Source organism: Pteropus medius, unplaced genomic scaffold, assembly GCF_902729225.1.
Source record: "Pteropus medius unplaced genomic scaffold, Ma_sr-lr_union100, whole genome shotgun sequence".
In the NCBI taxonomy this organism is placed as follows: domain Eukaryota; kingdom Metazoa; phylum Chordata; class Mammalia; order Chiroptera; family Pteropodidae; genus Pteropus; species Pteropus medius.
The window spans coordinates 2071742-2091815 of record NW_024340693.1 but is presented as its reverse complement, the minus strand read 5'-3'; the positions used below and the strand labels follow the sequence as shown (position 1 = coordinate 2091815).

General features: G+C 49.6%; 1 protein-coding gene and 1 pseudogene across 1 annotated transcript in view; one reads left to right on the top strand and one right to left on the bottom strand.

Annotated features, from left to right (window-relative positions):
* Positions 1–1969: 1969 nt before the first annotated feature.
* The window catches only part of LOC120602969 (microtubule-associated tumor suppressor candidate 2-like), a 152302-nt gene continuing 134197 nt past the window's right edge, over positions 1970–20074 (top strand). The window contains exons 1-2 of the mRNA XM_039863367.1: positions 1970–2254; positions 17801–17930. The gene's annotated coding sequence lies outside the window, so the exon portion shown is untranslated. The remainder of the gene's footprint in view (positions 2255–17800; positions 17931–20074) is intronic.
* LOC120603173 (uncharacterized) lies at positions 7643–7761 on the bottom strand (annotated as a pseudogene).

The following is a 20074-nucleotide window of genomic DNA, read 5'->3' as shown; positions in this document are numbered from 1 at the left end:
GGGAGCTGGAAGGACCGATCTGTGCATCGGGCATGGCATTTCCAAGCACAAGGAGTCCGATGAGGAGCCCAGGCACTGGCTGAGAAAGCTCCAGGCCCGCGTGTCCGCCCCACCTGGGCTGGGCAGCAGCCTGAAACCAGGCAGCGGGTCCTGGCAGGGAGCCTGGAGCCAGACGCAGCTCCAGGACCCGCCCCGGGACTGCCGAGAGGGGAGAGGGTGGCTTTCTACTCGAGATCACTCAAGTAGTTGGAGTTTCCAAGAGACTGACCGCGAGCATCTCTCCAGCTGTGACATCTCTGTCTCCTGAAGGGGTGAAAGCAGTGCTTCAAAGGACAGTTCCCAGATGCAAATATCAGAATACCCAGATAGCCTCGATCGAAATGTAGATTTGGATGGGGCGGGAGTGGGGTGGGGCTCAGGCAAGTGCACCTTAAACAAGGACTCCAAATGCTTCTGACTGCATAAAGACCCCCCTCCCCCACCTCAGAAGGCTATCGTATATGTCAAGACAGGTAGCGAGGACAAATAGTTTTGGACCGATCAGCTTTTTAGTGTTCCTCAAATGATACTATACTAGTTGTCAGTTACTCTGTGAAACCTTGAGAAAAAACTTCATGTGTGTGTGTTTTCTATGCCGTGTAACTTAGCTTTAAAACAACGCTCATTTATCACCTCTCTGTTTCTGGGGTCGGGGGTCCAGGCGTGACTCAGCAGGGTCTTCTGCCCCACAGGGCTGTAGTCAGGGAGTCAGTGAGGCTGCGTTCACATCTGGAGTTCCAGGTTTTCATGGTTGTTGGTAGGATTCACCTCCTTACTGTGTAAACTGAGGGGCCTGGCTTACCTGAGGCTGGAGGCCACCTTCCGTTCGTGGGGGTGCCCGTGGCGCCCTGCCACGCGGCCTTCTCCGCAGGCCATCTGCAACGCGGCTGTGTGTCGTCCAGTTGAAATCTTGCTAGCCGTGTGGCCTTGAGCAAGTCACTTAACCTCTCTGAACCTCACTGTCCCAGTCTGTAAAGTGGAGATCACGGTAGTCCCTACCCCAGGGGACCGCGACGTCACATAACCACGTGACGCGGACAGTGCTGGTGCACCTCATGTCACCTCGGTCATTATTCACGAGCCTCTGGCGAGGCCTCCGTGAGGGGTGAGAGCCGGCGGACACTTCTGTGATCCAGGCTTCTCCTCCAAACCCTCTCTATAGCTTTCAAAAGGCCCCCAAGGACGCGTCATTCACGGTTTGTTTCTGTCATCTCCGGGGGTGGGAAGTCCGTGAGCGGCTTCTTTCTGTGCCGGTGTCTCTGGGATTCACCTGATTATCTTTGTCAGCAAACGCCGGCCACAGTCACCCGCTCTTACCGTCTGTCCTCATTCCTTTAAAACCAAGTCGGGTTTAGGCCCACGTTAAACTCCCCGCAGGTTACCTGGCAGGTATGGAAATGCAAAGCCGTTTCCATGTGGCCCGTTCCCACTCGGCTGCTCTGTCCCAACTCTCCGGCTGGTGGCCACGGCAGCTGCGGTCCCTCCCTAGGGCTCAGGTCTTCCGAGGCAGAACCATCCACTCTGTCACAAGGGCCTCTGTCCCCTGTGGCCAGCTGCTCAGTTCCGAGGCTAATTTGGCAGAAAACAGGACTTGCATTTGGTTAGTGAGGATCAGGTTTTAATACTCTCTTTCCCCATTTTTTTACGGGTTCATGCTTATGAGGGAATAGACTAGCTCAAAAATCCGATTTGACAACCAGATCCTGGAGGGACTCATGTGTCGCTCATTCAATCCCATGTATGTTTCTTGAGAGCCTCGCGTCTTACAGACACGGTTCCCGGTTCTGGGCAGAGCACACAAGGTCCCTTCACTGGTAGAAGAGGGGGAGGGGCAGGAAACGCACGAGGAAACAAATAAACCAGGAAATAGCCCGAAGGCCAGGTACCCCAGGCGGAGAGTTTGGTTAACGATGATAGAAAGTGATGGTTTTTAACAAAAGATAATCGAAAGATTTTCCTGGCCCTCAGGGAATCAAAGGAAAGGCTGAAGAACTCAGAAGCGCCCAAACCAGAGTGACTTCGAGGACCTGGGAAGCCAGTCGTGGCTGGGGACAGTGTCGTGGCTGGGGACAGCACCCTACCTTGAGTCGATCCCTGCTGGCATCTCCTTCCAGGTCATGTCGGGCCCGGCTTGAGTCACGTTCCCACGTCTCGGCCGGGGAACGGCTAGCTATCCGTGACGGTCCCTCCGAGCTCCTCTGCAACGGTCGACATGGTAAGTCCTCAAAGCAAAAGTGGGGAAACGGATACTGAGCAGACAAAAAGGACAGACGTTTCTGATTTCGAAGCCGTTGGCCCGGGGAGGTTAGCTTCCGCAGGCGTTCCCCAAACGATGCGATTTTTGGTTCGCGTTAATTAGCTCTGGCTGGGTTTCGAGGAGGTGACAACTCCACAGTTCCCTGTGGTGATGAGGGTAGGGTTGAGGGTTGAAATGCAGTTGTTTTGAGCTGGGCATTGACGGTTTAGAATTCGTGAAGGGTAGTCAGGACGACGATGGTCTGAAAAGCCTGGTCCATGAAGAAGCTGCTGGAAATAGTCTGGGCAGATATTGGTTGTCTCGCTATCATGATGTACGCCAAATGAGCTAACTAGTCAATTTGATTCCCTCTTGAAACATAATTTTTTTATATAATCTTAGTCTATCAAAGAGAAACTTTAGAATAGGTATCTCAAACTCCGATAATTTACGATTTCTCCATGTTTGTTAACTCATAACTCGTATCGTTTTTGATAAACTCATTTTATCTCTCTGTAAAATGAGTTTGAGTGACATCACCTTTAGGGGCCCTTCCGGTTTTAAAATCTCGTGTTCTACAAATCTCGTCATATGTACCAATCTGTAATGAGACAGCTGTGCTGTCTTAAAAAGAAGCATCAGACCCGATGGAGTCACGTGTGAAGCCCCGCCGAGAGTTAAGGCCTCACTGAGCTGTGGTTTCAGCCTCTCTGAGGAGTGGAATTTTAAACCAGTCAGTCTGGAATTTGCTGGTCTGCACTGGGGAGGTCATCTGCCTGATAAGACCCTCTAAAAGGAAGGCGACTTTGCCTGAAATAATCGACACATCTACCTTCCTCGTCCCGCTCTACTGCCGCCCATAAAATCCTTCCATTTGTACAGCTCCTCCGACTACCTTTCTACATATTCGATGGGATGCTGCCTGAGTCAGGAATTGTTCGATTAGACCTTTAAATTCACTCGGTTGAATTTTTGTTGCCTTAACAGTTGTAAATTATTATTGTGAACATGGTACTTTTGTTTGCCAAAATCTGTAATATTCCAACCCCCCCCCAAGAATGTTAAATTAATCTTTATAATCTTCCTTTAAGTAGAGAAGAGTCAGGTGAAATTTCATCTTTTTAAAGACCAGGGAATGAGAAAGGTGGCAGTTCATAGAGACAACGGGCAACACGTTTCGTTTCGTCTAGGCACGCTGAGGCGTATTATTCTCATCCCTTTCGTTTTAAGCACGCATCAGACACTGCGAGATAACAATGTTATGAGGATCGTTGTCAAACAGGAAATTTCATATTTATCCAAACGTTATCGATGGCGTAAGGTCTATTTGGTTACTTAGTGGTGCCAAGTTTTTAAAAATAGTTAAGATAAAAAGTGAGCTTAGGAACGCAGCGATGAAATGGAAGATCCCCCTTTCCAGAATGACTTGCAATAACCTGCAACTTGCCATTTAATTAGGAAAACCATGAAAAGGTTCAGGGGTGCCTGTTCTCCTGCTGAATATTAAAGTTCACCGCGAAGGCAGCCCTCCTGTGAAGCTAGTTGTGGCCACTTAGCTGCAGCCTCTGGGCGGGACAAGCACCTGGCTCAGGGCTGGACCGGGGACGCCTCAGGGGCCAGAGATCGAACGCTGAGAATCACAAAACTTAGAATGTGCCCGTCGCCTGCACCGTTTCTCGACACCCAGTGCACTCGCCTGCATTTTCTTTGTCTTGACAGTCGCTATCCAAGTGCGTAGAAGCATCACACGCTTGGGCTTATAAAGAATTGCTGATGCATGGACCCCGAGCCGAACCCAAAGCGAGGCTGACTGGTCTCTGCAGACAAGGTGGGTAAAAGTCTCCCAGCTGCCGGGCCCCCGGGGAGAGTTGTGGGGGGCGGTCGGTCTCACCCCCAACCCCGGGGTAAGATGGCCTTCCCTTAGAGCAAATCCGCGTACAGGTAAAGGAATCTCTCCCCCGCGCCCCGCCCATCCTACGGCTGTGCCCTAAAGCCCCGCCCATCCTACGGCTGTGCCCTAAAGCCCCGCCCTAGTGTCCCTTGGTCTTCACTTTAGTCTCACCGGCGGGCACTGCCACCATCGGACGGTGGGTCGACAGGGCGTTTATGCTCATTTTACGCCTGCTAGGCCCGGTTCTGGGAGCTGGAGATAGAGTCACGGACCAGAATGCCCCCCAGAACCCTGCTCCCGTGGGCACCCTAGTCTGGGTGGGATGCTCTAAGCAGACAGGTCAGCTGGGGTGATCAATGCTTTGAGGAACTAGAAAGCCGGTTAAAGGGTCAGGCTCCATCTCCAGGCAGTTGCCATTTTAGCTGGGGAAGGCCTCCCTGATGAGGTGACATGGGAATGGACTTCTGAATGGGGGGAGGGAGGGGTCAGCCACAGCCCCTGGGCAAGAGCAGTGTAAGGTAGTGGACGGTGAGGGCACAGGTCCCGAGGGATGTAAGCTCGGGGTGTTCAGGAAGCTCAAGGAGAGGGCTGCGGTGGGGGGCACGGTGGCTTTTTCTGGTCTGATGGTGGAAAGGTCATGGGGAGTCGTTACCCCTTTTCTTCCGGGGAGCCTGGAAGCAGGCAGGTGACAGCACACCTGGACTTAGAGCGACCCAGGTGGTTAGCATGGGCTGGGCTCAGGTGTGTGGCCAGTGCAGTCCCTCAGGGCCCCATGTTCAGAAGGGGCCCCCACTTGGCTTCAAGGCTCTGTGGTGGCTGTCCGGGACTTCTGGGTCATTTTATTTTCGCATCTGTGGTCTGAGTGGAGTCCCAGGCCGTGGAGCCGCCCCCTCGCTGGGTTCTGAGTCACCAGCTCACGCCCCTGCCCAGGACTGCTGCTTCCCTTCCCCGGGAGCCTTGGGCACGGTGGCGGGAGGGGGGGGGGCCAGGGCCTCTGCACACCCAGTCACGGGCCAGTGTCCCCGTGCCTGAGGGAGCTGACATGAAACAGCAAATAAAACTGGCAGGTCGAGGAGCCTGCAGGAGAAAGGAAAGCGTTTTTCTTGCTTTTTGAATAAGGGACCCAGATCTTCATTTTGCACCGGGCCCTGGTGCTCCCTGTGGCCGGGAACGGAGCGTCACCCCCTCGGCCTGGCTTCCAGCGGCCCCTCCTGCAGAGCCTTATTTTAGACCTGGACAAAATGCTCTTGGGGCTTTTCCGTGGGCGCTGCTGCCCTCTGCTGGGCAGACTGGGCTTTAGCGCGACCTCAAAATGCAGAAAATGTCAAAACTCAGTCAGACAGCAGTTTATTCGTTGATGTTCTCTCTCTGGGCTTTTCTGAAGGCTGTTGCAGGTTTGAGTAGCCATTTCCAAAATGCATTGCCCGGCAGGCAGGTGAGTTTTGTTTCAAAGGAAGCACTCACAAAACCTTAGTATCTAGATCTAAGGGGTCAAGTACAGCAGAAACATACAGGGTGCCATTCCATACAGCTGGTGACATTGATGGCACCACATGCAATATTGCTTACTGTGTGTGAAATATTTTTTATAGTTAAAAAAATTATCGGAAGTCATGGTGACTTTGTCCAGGATTTAAAGGACCTAATCACTGCAGTTTTCAAGTTCTATGTATCTGGCGGTTTTTTTCTTTCGTTGGACGTAGAGAGAATTACCTAGGGAATATCTCTTTAATGATTGTAAGACATCAAGAGTTGAATGCTTGACCATTGAATCACTGCCTCGAAGATAACCTGTCTTTTGAAAACGAGAGTACTGAAACCATAACAAAAACCACCGTTAAAATCGGTGGACTTCTGGTGTCTTTACCTATTCCACTGAGTGTGTGTGTGTGCGTGTGTGTAAATGAGCTTCCTTTGTGTGGTTAACACAGCAGATGTCCACGTCTAGATGACCTTGTGTGCTAAGCGTGGTGACATGTGCTTCATCTACCTTACTCATCTAAACTCCACAGCAACTTTGCAAGAGAAGTCTTGTACTTCCCACGGAGTCTGAGCGCCACTGAAGCTGAACAGCTTGCCAGGGTTGTTACTATGGTGACTGACAGTTTGGTCCACCTGACTCCAAAGCCCCGTGTCTTTCTACTATGCAATGTGGCTGCCTCGTGAATGACTCTAACCCTGATGAATTTTGTAGAGAACCATGGTCGTAAGGACTTGACAGATGGCGTAATGCAGTGACACGTTACAGTTTACAGACGGCAGATTTGCAGTCCCAAGGAGGGGCGTGAGCTGCCCCTAGCCAAGCATTAAGCGGGGAGCTGGGCTTAGACCTGAGGCTCCTTACACCTGGCTCAGTGTTCTTTCCAACGTACCACATCGCTGGAATAACTTAGTCTAGAAGCTGGGGATCATCTTTTTCGTTCCCACTTTCCTACCTCCTGTGAGGTGTCTGGACCATCCCATAACTACCTAGAGTGAGAGATCAAAGAGTCACCTGGTCTAGGAGTTATGTATATACCGACCGTGTTCTAACTGAGAAAAGAAAGAGAAAAAAAGCCAACCACAGAGCCTGCTCGCCGAGCATCTTCGACGAGCCGCCTACCAAGATAGGAGCCAGCCAACCAGAAATAAGCGACCGCCGATGGGGGCGGCCAGTCAAGTGGGACGGACAAACACGTCAACGAAAGAAGGGTGGCAGCGCAAGTTCTAGAAACGCACCACGTGGGTCTAGAGAAGAGTGACAGATTACCCCCCGCAGAGCCAGGGCGGTTTCCGCAGAGGGACAGCCACTCGCTGCCTCCAGCGTCACCGACGCCCGCACTATGGTCCCGCCATTCACGCATCGTCCTCGTCCTTTCAATGAGGAAATATGCAGCCTTCTGTTCCGACTTGGACAGACACGGGGATCACGAGATCATCCAGAAACCGGAAATGGTAACAGCTTTTGTGAAGCAAGAAAATCGTTTTGGAGAATAAGGAACAGAGATGTGGGTTTACTAGAAGATCCTGGTGAATTTAAATCCCTCAGAGGAATTGGGCAGTGAACGAAAGCTTAATTTTAGCTTGGTTGTTTGAACACAAAGGAATTGGAATAGTTCAATTGGTATGCTAATTTAATTAAAAAGTTAAAGCGAAAAAGAACATGTTAATCGAAACAGTGATTATTATACAATCTTAAAGCGTTTTCAATTTAAATATTTTTCCAATTAGAAATATAGGGTTAATTTTAGGGTTCCCAGATATATTACACTGAACTCGGGGAAAAAATGAAGTAGATCTAGGAATGGTTTACATTTCTCTGTTATTCCAGGTAGATTCCAAAATTACACATTTTTCAAGTTTTAGGAAAACAGAAAATGGAATCGATTATTTACTAAATCTCAGAATTGGGAAAGACTGGTTAGGTTCGAAAGTAGTAAAAGATCCACAGAGGAAAAAATATACAAATTTATCTAATGATTTTTTTTTTTTTTAAACGCCTACAGCACCTGGTCTTCTTAAGTGGTCTCCCATCCAAATACTAACCAGACCCGATCCTGCTTAGCTTCCAAGATCAGACGAGATCAGGCACGTTCGGGTTGGCATGGCCATAGACCAAATTTATCTGAAAATGAGTTTCTGTATGTAAAATTGAGAAACACCATCAAAAGAGAAGACACTCTCTAGCACAGGGGATTGTGGGGCTAATTATAGCAATAAGCTAATAATTATATAACATTAATTATTTATATTAATTATGATTCACTATAAAAATTACATAAGTTAATAACATAATAATTGAAATATTATATAATTGAAATAGTTGAAATAGAATAATAGAAAAATTGATAAGAAATTCTCCAACACCCTGATAGGTAAACAGACGTGTTAGTTACCCGTTACTACAATAATACCGCATAGCAAATTCCCTTGAAACCCAGTGGCTTACAGCAAACAACAGCAATTATTTCCACACGAGCTGCTGGTCATCTTCCGACTTGACGGATTTGGGTTGGAGTGGGCTGGGTGACTTTGCTTCAGGCCGCAAGTTCACTGGGCTTGGCTCCGGGATGAGGTTTGGGTACAAGTTTGTTCCAGGCGTCTCTCGTCGCTCTAAGATCAGTGATTACCAGGGCTGCTTCTCATGACGATGGCTAAAGTGCAAGAGATAAGCCAATCTGAACGAACGTGGCTGGAGCCTGATGCTTGTATCATGTCTGCTAACATTCTTGGCGAAAGCAAGTCATATGGCCAAGCCAACACAGTCGGCTTAGAGAATCCTGTCCCACCCACCGGGGGAGGGGAAATGGTATTAATCTAAATGTTCATAGCGGGAAAAGGAAATTAACTGGCCACTCACAAAATAGGAAACCCACAATTAAGACACATGGAAAGATGACCGACCCCTTTAGTAATATAAAAAATAGAAGTTAAAACTGCATCGAGATAGCATTTGCTACTTATTAACAAAGGAAGTGTAAAAGAGATCAAATTACTCAAGAGTAAAAATTCCTCACTAGATGGCTTCAAGCCTCTGGAACAATTTACATTTACATAAGATGGAATGATCTGTCTAGAAGATTTAGTTGAACTCATCTGTAAAACCATCTGAATCACATGTGGTTCTTGTTGGGAGGCTTGAAGCTGCAGAAATAGTCTTAATGCATTTTATGGTATCAAAACAAGAAAGAAAAAAAAACAACTCACTAGAATAAAGGAAAATTACAGTTCAATCTTAACTCTTAAGCATAGCTGTAAAAATCCTAAATAAAATATCGCTAAACAAAATCTAACAAGGTGTAAACAAGATGGCATGCCATGACAAATACCTCCAAATCGCATGGCTTAAATAAAAGAGAAGTTGTTAGCTTGGCTTGTCTAGACTAGAGGGACGGCTCTGCTCCAACAGGGCACCCAGAGACCTAGGCTTCTTCCGCTCTGTCGCTTGGTCTTTCCTGAGACCCCGTTATGCACCTGAGCGATCCAAACTGAGCCACCCTGCCACCCCCCTATCAGCATAGTGGGAGGCAGAGCCGAGATTAGGGGGAGCTACCAAGAAGCTGAGCCATCACCCCTGGGACGATAGAATCTCTCACCAGGCAGGCAGCCATGTGCCCAGGAGGATGGATGGATCTTTTTGGAGATAATTGGCAACCTGCTACACCAGGACTAACTATAATGAGATGCGTAAGGTCCGTATTTAGACTATCATAATTGCTTCTTGGAGGATACGAACAAACACCCCCTCCCCCAAAATGGAACGATATTCACGTTTTTGGAGAGGGATACTCTGTATCATAATGTTGTTTATTCTCTCCAAAGCTGAATGGGATTTTCATTGAAATAGACAGGTTGGTTCTACAATTTACACGGAAGAAAAAATGGTCAAGAATAGTCAGGAAACATGAGGTAGATGGACTTGCTCTGGCCTATGTAAAGACTCATTATAAGTCTTTTTGCATTTATGCATTGGATGTTGGTGGATAGTGTATAGGGATAGACTGTCTGCCCAACAGAAGGAAATGAGGCTTCAGAAAGAAACCCACAAACCTACGGAGCTTTGACGTGTAACAGACGTGGCATGGCAGGTGACCGGGAGAAGAAGGGACTACTCAGTGTGTGTGGTTCTGGGACATCTGAGCCTCCACATAAGTGGCACTGAAACTGGATTCTCGTCTTTCTCAAAACACAAAACTCGGTTCCCGTTAAGTCCTTACCGTGTGAAAGGAAAACGTTAATGCTTTTAGAACAAAACGTAAGGGAATATCTTTCTGACTTTCGAATTTCTTAAACAAGACACAGAAACTCATGAAAGAAACTCATTTCACTACTTTAGAATGAAGGCTTCCTCAAAATAATACCATGAAGAAAATGAAAATCAAGTCATTCGCTGAGAGAGCGTATTTGCAATGTGAGTAATCCACAAAGGATTAGCGTCCAGAGTACGCGACAAACTTCTACAAATCTGTAAGACAGAGGACTGAATACAATTGAAAAATGGGCAAAAGACGTGAACTGGTGTTTCACAGAAGAGAAGGCACAGGACCATCGGGAGATGCTCTGTTTCCTTGGTAATCAGGGAAATACCTGCAGGACCACAGTTAGATGCTGTTTTATACCTGCCAGCCCATCAGCAGTGAGAAGTCCGACCACGCCCAGTGTCGGAAGGAACTGGGGTGTGCAGGGTGCGTTTGGTGGGGGCATGCATCACTGCAGCCCATGTTTTCATCCGGACGTGGAAAGAGTATTCGCCATGATCATGAATGCTTTTGGATACGCGAGGCGATTTTTAGGATATGTTCACATGGATTCATAGTAACTAAAGCTGAAAACAACCCAGCAGGAAAGTGACGGACTATTACACAGCAGTGAAAACGGATGAACTTCAATTATGTGCCATAACAGACGTACCTTAGAAACATAATGTCAAGTGAGTAGCAAGTCGCAGAACTCCATTACCGATGATGCCATTTTTTTAAAGCTGAAAAGCAAAGTCACTAATGCGTTATCGTTTTATGTACGTACGTGATAACATTATTTTAAAAGAAAGACAAGCTAATAATGGACGTAAAATCAGGATGCAGGTTACCTTGGGGTGATGTGAGGAGGGCGGGGGGAAGGGAGACATGACAGGCATCACTGATGGATGCAGGTTACCGGCCGGGTTGGGGGTCCACGTGTACTTTTCTGTTTAATAACGTACCTACATGTAGCACATATTCTTTTGTATTTTTCAATGTTTTATTTAAAAACGTGATAAAGGACAAGGAAAGAAATTGGGTACTATTTATATTGATCAAATTTGCAGATCTCTTAAGAAGAAAAGACAGACGAAATTGCTTTTCTTGTATTGATGATAAGAATATAAGTTGGTGCAGTCTTCTTAGTTAGATCTCCCTCTCTGTGTTATACACACACACACACACACACACACACACACACACAGATGTATGTGTATAAATATACCACAAGATATGTATGATATATGTACACACATGTCTATAATATACACAGATACACCTATGTGTATATATACACACACATGCATAATTCAATATATGTACATGTAGTCATAAACTTGTTAATATTCTCTAACCCAGTAATTCAGTTTTAGGGAAATGAAGGCTTAAGGAAATTCTGAAATTAAAAAAAAATAATAATTAACGTCTTTGAGAGGAGGCACCATGTGAGCGTGGCCCTCACACTGAGCTGTGCAGAAGCAGGGCCCGGTAACCCCCTGGGGAGAATAGAAGAATGCCAAATAGAGGAGGAAAAGGCTTGTTTGGGCCAAACTGGTCAAGATCTGGGAGGCCCGAGGAACACAGGTCATCTGTGTGTCATCGTTGTGCAAGTTTTATTATCGTGTTTGAATTTTGGGGTCAATATTCACATTCACTGCTCTTCAGATAAACGCCGTTCTGAGGTCCTGGCGGGGGGTTGTTCTCATTCTCCTGAAAAAGCCTCTTGCGAGATCATCCGCGATTAGAGTTTCAGACACGTTGGCATAAAGTAACAACCGGGGAATCTAGGATGTCGGGACAGCTGGCTTGAGTGTATCAAATTTCCTGAAAGGATTCTTCGTATGCTCAAGATTGTATTAAAATCAGCGTGTACATTTTTCAATAGGCTTCGCCGTAATAACCAAAGTTTATTTCGCCATTAGCAGATAAAAGCAGCAAAGGAAAGCAAAGAACATGTCTTTCGATAAATAGTGTTTTAGTTATATCCCTAAATTAACGTCACGTTCTCAAGACTCGTAATGCGTTAGAAATTCAGATAGCGCGGATCGCAGACATTTTTATTCCTCTGCTGTTCGAACATGGCGGAATAATTGCCTGGGGGAAGTTATTGTAGGTCTAGGGACAGAAATTATGATTTTCGTACCTTTGTATCAGTTGAGCGGTCTCAGATGAGAGTAAAAACCAACCTTCGGGACAAATACAAAAATGGAGGCAAAACCCGGTTGACCCAGTTTGCTCCAGGATCTTTTAGAATATTAACTGCCAAACTCTCAACTGTAATCAGATCTCAGAAGGACGAAAGGTCTCTAAATTCCCAGACGTTAGAGCCCAGTGTAAATGAGAGGCAGGAGTCAAGATCAAGAGCAGTAAGTAGCCAACCATGTGACCTCCACTGGGACAGGGCGGTGCTGGTGGCACCCAGCAGTTGCAGCCAGCATCCCGTGACCCATGCCATTCCAGAGAGACATAGACAGTGAAGGCAGCCCCTGGTGACAATGCCTCAGGACTGAGACGCCGCCTTTGTGACTCTGTGGTCCCTGCTCCCTGGAGCTTAGAGCCAGGCTGGTTGTCACAGAAAAGTGAGGGGCAAGGAGCATCCGGGAGGCTCGGGGCCTCCAGTGTGGGGACCGGGCTTATGCACAACATGTCCTTATGTTTTGTGTGGTCCACCCGCGCAGGGTCTGGGTGGTGTGATCAGGATGGGGAGGCGTGGCTATGTCACCGGCTGCGGGGGGCGGGGGAGAGTGTCCGCACATGTCACCCAAGCCTTTTGTGGGACTGGACCCAAATGCTTGGTAAGCCTGAGGTCACCAGGCCTGGGGACGGGGCAGGGAGGACCCCACTGAGCCTTGTCACAGTGGGTGCTCTTGTGATGAAAACCATCCCTTTGCCTCTTCGATTATTTGGATCATGGGTTACAATTTTTAAAATCGTAAGATATCCGTGACATGAAACTTAGCATCTTAACCATTTTAAACCGTACAGTTCTGTGGTATTAACTACATAGTTGACTCTTGAACAGTGCGGGGTTCGGGGCACTGTGTATAACTTCTGGCTCCTCAAAAACGTAACTGCTAACAGCCTCGTGTCGACTGGAAGCTTTACTGACCACAGAAGGTGGATTGACACATGTCGTCTATGTTATATGTATTATATACTATGTTCCTATAATAAAGTAAGAAAGACAAAAAAACAACAAAAAAAGATTTCATGTCAGTTTTTTCTTGTCAAAATCCCAGGACTCTGGAAGTTTTGATTTTGGGGGTGCGGTGCAGACGGCATCTGGGCCACCAAGCATAAGCCTTAATGTTTATAATCACCATAAATTATACCGTTGTGACATTTCGCGGCCTGTGAAATCCTGTTATGTGCGTGATCTCGCTGAGCCCTGTCCGGTGAGGCAGGTAATGCATTCGTCATTACAGATGGAAAAACTGGGGCTCACAGAAGCTAAGTTACCCCGTTAGGTTATGCAGCGAATGTGAGACTGAGAACACCTGTGACTTCGGGCACATGTGGTACCTTTCCCTCCGCACTGAGAGTCTCCTTGGGGCCATCCCACAGGCAAGTAAACAGAGACCACTGCAATTTATCTTCTTCCAGATATATGGGGGGCTGGATATCCTAGGGAAAAAAGTGGTCCTGTCCCCCGCTCCTGGCCTTACCCCGGCCCCAGCTGCTGCCATGGAAACCGGTGTCCAGAGGTGTAGACCGGCTTCGGTTCAGATGAGCAGACGGTGCCTCACCTGGATGCTGCCCTGGGTGGCTCTGCTTTTCCTCCCTGAGGAAACATGTGACTCAGTGGCTCGTGGTCCTGTGGTCCCGTGGGATCTGCTCCGCTCACGCACACAAGCCCTCTGGACAAGTGAGTGAGTCAATACTCATGGGACCACCTGAGTCACCAGCAGGAAAGTAGGAAGGGGGTGATTCTCCCTCCTGCCCCCCGGTGGACACTTCTGGGGGTCTAATAGCATTCACCTCTGGCAGGGCCAGCTCAGCGAAGCATCCATGACTGGTTCCCCTCCGTCAGTATCCTACAGCTGCCCTCATACCACTGCTTCTTGGGGGCACTCACACAGTAAACTCCCCGAACACAAACTTTTCCCCCCTTCCAGGCCTTGCTTTCAGGGGACCCCATGCTAACATGGCTAGTTCTAGGAGGGAGCAGATCCTTGGGACGGGGTGTCGGCCAGGTCACTTTCCAGCCAGCCACAGTATGGACTCTACGGCTCGTGGAAATAGAGAAAGATATTCTTGGCGTGCAGCAGCCTCGAGATCACTGGGGCTCCCACAGGCACTGGATCCGCTTTTGAAATAGGTGGTAAGTTTGGCACTGAACGATTTGGGGCGGAATGGTGAGCAAGGACAGAGAGGAGACAGCTCACCCCCGCAGGGTAGCGGTCGGGCTGGTGGCTGACTTCACAGTGGCAGCAATGGAGCCTGGAGAGGAAGTAATCGTTAACCTAGTACTGCAGACACGGATAACTGCTGTGTAAAGCCGGACGTGAAGTAAAGACAAATTTAGGAAACCAAACTGCAGGGTGCTCCAGAAAGAAGGAATTGATCCAGAAAGATCGGAGATTCCGGAAGGGGATGGTGAGCAAATGCTGAGCATAAAATAATAATAACACTAATTTGCAGAGTCAAAAAACCCCACTGGAATATTGTCCGATATCATGTGAGTTAGGCAGAGAATGATCAGAGTTTAAATACTGAAAAGTCCTTCATCGTTCAGAAGCAGCACAGAGATATAAAGCATGGAGAATTTTCAGTTCCCTGGGCATACTGTAAGTTTAAGGATAACAACTGGAAGAAAAAAATTGAGCGTATAACTTCTCTAACAGGAAATGTAAAGCAATGGAAAATTTCCCTCAATCAAAGGAAGCAGAAAAGAAGATTAAAAAAAAGGAGGACCAAAATAAAATATGCGGTTATATGGCAGAAGTAGGTTCAATTATATAAATAATTGATATAATTACATAATAATTATATAAGTAATTAAACGAGGTATATTTAATTGAAATATGTCTCATAATAAGTGAAAGGGAGATGTCAGATTGAATAAAAATAACCGGATATTGCAAATGTATAGGGAACACGCCCAATACCATACGGAAAGGTTAAAAGATAGAAATATATACCTATGATTAACCAAAAGGAAGCTTCTATATCAATATTGATATTTCAACTATTTGAAGGTAAAAGTGTTAGTGAGAAAATGCATCATCATAAAATGAAGAAATATGTAATTTGCCAAAAATATATAGCGTTTCAAAGTTGTTTACCTCTGGTACCACAGCTCCAGTATGTATAAGCAGCAGACAGGATTGCAAAGAGAAATAGACAAATTCGGCATGAATTTTAATACTCTCCTCTAAGTAATTGACAGCTTATGGAGACAAATATTAGAAATGATAAAAAAAGATTTGGATCAAGAGATTAAAAACCTTGACCTAATGAACAACACACAGAACCCAACACCTAAAAATGAGAAGATACATTCTTTTCAAAAACATGGTGCATTTATGAATATATAAGCAAGTCTATCTATTTTAAAGAGTCTGTATCAAACAGGTCATGTTTTCTTGACACACTTAGAAATGAATAGCAAAAGGACATCTCAAAAAGCCTCACACATTTAGGAATTAAGAAGACACTCCTAAATAACTCATGGGTCAGAAAGTAATTGTGACAGACATTCAGAACGTACTGTTTAGTGATATTGAAATCACTGCGTAGAAGAATGTCAGATATTTATTTGGAAAAGGAAAGACTGGAAGTTAATGAGCTCAGCTTTCAACTTGAGAAGATGAAAAAGAACCATAGAAAAAGCCCGAGGAACACGGACGAGAGGAAGTAATAATAAAGCAGAAATTAATAAAACTGTAATCAAAGTACAGTAGACTCGACAAAGTCACAAGATGGTTCTTTAACAGGACAAAAAAGAGACAAACCCTAAGTAGAGTTAATTAAGAAAAAAATTAAGACAAAAAGGCACATCTAAACAATATTAGAAACAGAAATGGACGTAATTACGGAAGTAGCAAGTATTTAGACTCAAGAAAATATCGTGGAGGTTCCGGAGATGTGTGGCCCAGGCTCCCCTTTGGGGCGGGGCTGGTCACCTCAGCCATTGTCGGAGCTGTGAGCAGGTGGCCGGAGCCTAACTCCTTCGGCACCCGTCTCACCTGCGGGCAGCCGACGCCCCAGACCGCACCTTCCCCAGCTGGTCCACGTCCAGTGATTAATGTGGGTGGGGACATACAAGCTCTGGCCATTTCGCTGACCCCGAGCACCCTGACCATGTCACATACGCAGTGGCGTGCTCACGTCAATGTCTTAACGCCTGGCCCCTTGAGGGAGAAAAAAAAAAGCCCCGATTTGTGGTGTCCGCCGAGTTCTGGGGTGTAAGTACACCCCCGCGGATGGCTTCGAGCTGCCTACGTGACGCCACCGAACGTGGGGGTGGAAAGAGGCGCACAGTGTGTCGCCACCACGCCCGTATGTGGGTCGTAAATAAATGCGAGAGCGCACTCGCACGGAGCAGAGCAGGGGAGGTGACGGGCATTCGTAAGCTTGTGTTTAATATAATACACATAACTGTTAGTTTAAGTAATTTCATATTCGGCGGTGGCTGTGTTTAACGAGTGGCTCACAGATTCCTAAAAATCGAACAATTGGCACCTGCCGGCCGGAACAAAGAGGCCAGGACACCCCGCACTGTATGTCGCCGGTCTGGCTGAAGCTCTGTGTTGGGTTTCAGTCACAGTCCAGTCACTCTCTGTGTCCTTGCTAGCACCCTGCTGTGCGAGGCATCAGTCGCTACGGTCTGAATGTTTGTGTCTCCCCAGAATTCAGGTGTCGAAGCCTATCCCCCGAGGTGGCAGTGCTAGGAAGCAGGGCCTTTGGGAGGTGATGAGGTTATGAGTGCGGAGCCCCCAGGAATGGGATTGTACCCTGATAAAGGGACCCCAGAGAGCTCTGTCACCCTTCCGTCCTGTGAGCTTACAGTGAAAGAACAGCTTTCCGGGAAGCTGGCACTCACCAGACACCAACTCTGTCGGCACCCTGACCTTGGACGTGCAGCCTCCAGAACTGTGAGCAATAGTGTCTGTTGTTTATAAGCCACCGGTTGATGGTGTTTTTTTTTAGAGCAGCCCGCACGGACTAGGTCACCGGTCTTCTGCCAAGTGTCACACATGACTTGCAAACACTGCTCTACCCTTTCTTCCTTGGCCTTTTTCCACGGGGAACTTTGGCAACTTGGAATTTCATAAGCAGATGCCTCTGGCCACGTACGTGCCCCTCAGTCTGGGAAGGCGATGGAGAAATCCCCCGAGACCTGCTCTAGCAGATGCTCTGACGCCGTGGACCACATCTCCTTGGCTGCCCTTGAACCATCGCTCTGATGGACCTCCTGCGAGCAGGGACTCGAGTTGACAGTGTCCCCCTCCCAAGGGTGCTGCTACGAGTCCCCCTGTTTTTCTGCCTCGGGATCTTTCCTAAAGCCCTGGGCGCCTGGGAGTGCGTGGGTATTGAAGTCCGAAGGCAGTTCCAGCCCACGGGGAACAGGAGCCGAGAGGGCACTGCTCGGCTCCTGCCTTGCCGATGGCGGATCTGGGAAGACCTGTAAGCTTCTCAATGACCCCGCTGCATCGAGCACCCGTTGCGCATGGCGGTGACTTTGATGACGCACTTTTATACTGACTTTTCATTCTTCCCTGTCTCAGTATTTCAATCACTCCTTTCTGAATTCACCTACCGAAAGTCCTATCACGTTCTGCTTGGGCGGGGAACCTATACTAAGATACTTGCCGATTTTTAAAAAAATATATAAATATAAAAAATATATAAAAATATAATATATAAAAAATATATTTTTTGCAAAAGAACATTCTACTCTTCTTTTTACAGTTTCTAAATACGAGCGCAACCAAATGTTGCAGTGGGACTTGTCACAGAATAGCTGCTGGGGAGAGTAGATGACAGTGCCCGTTTGGGACCTCTGACAGGCAGATGCCAAGATGGATCAGATGCACAGAAGGTAGGCAGAGAAAGCACCTGTGTAGGGGTGTGCAGGAGGGAGGAGGAGGTTGGCAGGGGGCGATGCAGATTGACACCTGTGAAGGGAGAAGGACCGGAAGGCGACTGGGAAGGAGCAGCTTTGGGCCGCAGGGCTCAGGGTGGTGGTGCGTTCCAGAACCAACACGGCCCATCAGAGGGCTCCCCCATCAGGAGCTGCCACCATACTTAGTCCTGGGCTGGGGACAGCGGGGGGATGTGTGACCTCACGAAATTGCCCTGCTGGATCCAAAGGTGTGACAGCTGGAGGCTGTCAGTTGGTTACACCCTTGAGAGTTGAGTGGCACCTCTCGGTGGCTGTCACAGACGGAGGTGTCTCCACACTTTAAATAGAGGCGTTGGGCCATCTTTGTGTGATTTACTGAGGAAGGGTTCTACTGCCCTCCGTCCAAATTTTAGGAGTGGGGAGAGGATGGGCCAGAAGGTTGGCGGTGAGAATCGCAGGGGACTGACTGGATGTTTTAAAACCGGAGAATCAGACTGTTGATTAACTCCTGAAAGGGACGGGAAAAGCTATGAAATCTGCCCTAGACTCTTCCAGAGGAGAAGGGAGAGCTGATGGGATAATTTAAAAAGGCAGTGGTATGGAGAAAAAAGGTGCTGTTTCACGGCTTCGCCCAGTCTTCCAGCTTGTTTAAAAAATTTACCAGGATAAAATAGGGCTTAAGCTCGTAGTTGGGGGACAGTGACACCCCCCCGACTTAAAGAAACACCGACACAGTGCCAGGACCAGCTCCTCACCCCACCGCACTTCATGTTCACGATGGTGGGTGTTTCTTCTCTGACCTCCCCTGCCTTCTGGAACCTTCTAGGAGCCGGGCCGGGGAGCTCTTCTGGGCTGGAAGGGCCCTCGAGGAGTCATTAAAGTGTTTTGTTATCAGGGCGAGGAAGGCTGGTAGGGCCGGCCAGCAGCGCTGGGCACATTTGGTGCATGGTGAGCACAGGCAGGAGTTCGATTCTAGGGAGAAGCGCCCGCCTTTCCCGCACGCACTTCCCGGGGGCGCCTCTGGGCTCCTGGGAGTAGGGATGCTCCCGCGCTCCCAAGGGAGCCCAGTGCTGTACCCCAGTTTCTCCTGCCGCGCCTGATTCGGAGCTGCTCCCCCCTTTCCCGTCCCAAGAGGACACGGCAGGTCGCAGGGCTGCGGCCCGCGGCCCCCTGCAGCGCTCCCGCCTGCGTCCGGCGGCCGTGGGGCGGCGGGGGTCCGGGGGGCGCGCGGGGGGCGCGCGCAGTGCGGCCCGGCGCCCGGCAGGGGGCGCTGCGGCGGCGTTGGCGGCGGCGGGAGGAGGCGCCGGGCCGGCGTGTGCGTCTCCGCGGTCGCCGCGCCGCGCGGCTGTCACCGCGGACCGCGCCTCGCGAGCTGCGCGGGCTGCGCGGCGCGTCCGGCTCGGGCTCGGCCGCCGCGCGCTCCCTTTGTCCGGGCGAGGCGGCCAGCGCCCCCCGCGCGCCCCCCGCGCGCCCGGAGCGGGGCGGGGCGGGGGCGGCATCGGGCGCCGCCCGGGGCGGGGGCGGCCCGGCTCCCCACCTGCGGCCCCCCGGCAAGTTCGTCCCGCCCTCGCGGACCCCCGCGGCCGCTAGGGGCGTCCGCGCCCGTCGCCGAAGACGAAAGTCGCGCTGCGCGAGGAGCAGGGAGCGCGTCGGAGCCCGGTCCGGGCTGAGAGTCCACCGGCGCCGGCGGCTTCGCGGCGGCTTCGCGGCGGCTTCGGGGACCGCGGTCCTGGCTCGCGCCCCGCGGGTGAGTGCATGCCCCGCACGGCCCCGCACGGCCCCGCACGGCCCCGCACGGCCCCGCAGGCCCGGCCGGGCTCCCGTCCTGCCTGCCGCAGCCCGCGGCGTGACAGGTGCGGAGTTGGGGACCGATGGCAGCCGGGTCCGCTCTTCCGTCGCCGCGGCACTCCTCCTGGCCTGTCGCAGCCCCCGCACCTGCGCCCGCGGCCAGGTGAAGCCTCCTCCTCGCGGCAGGGCGGGCAGGGAGGGCACCCCGCGCCCGCGCCCGCGCCCCGCGGCGGCGATGCGCCCTCTGCCCGCGCCGAGTCGGATCGTGCCGTTTCCGCGGAGCTCTGTGCGGGGCACAGCAGCGAAGCGTTTGGCCACATCCATTTTTTTTT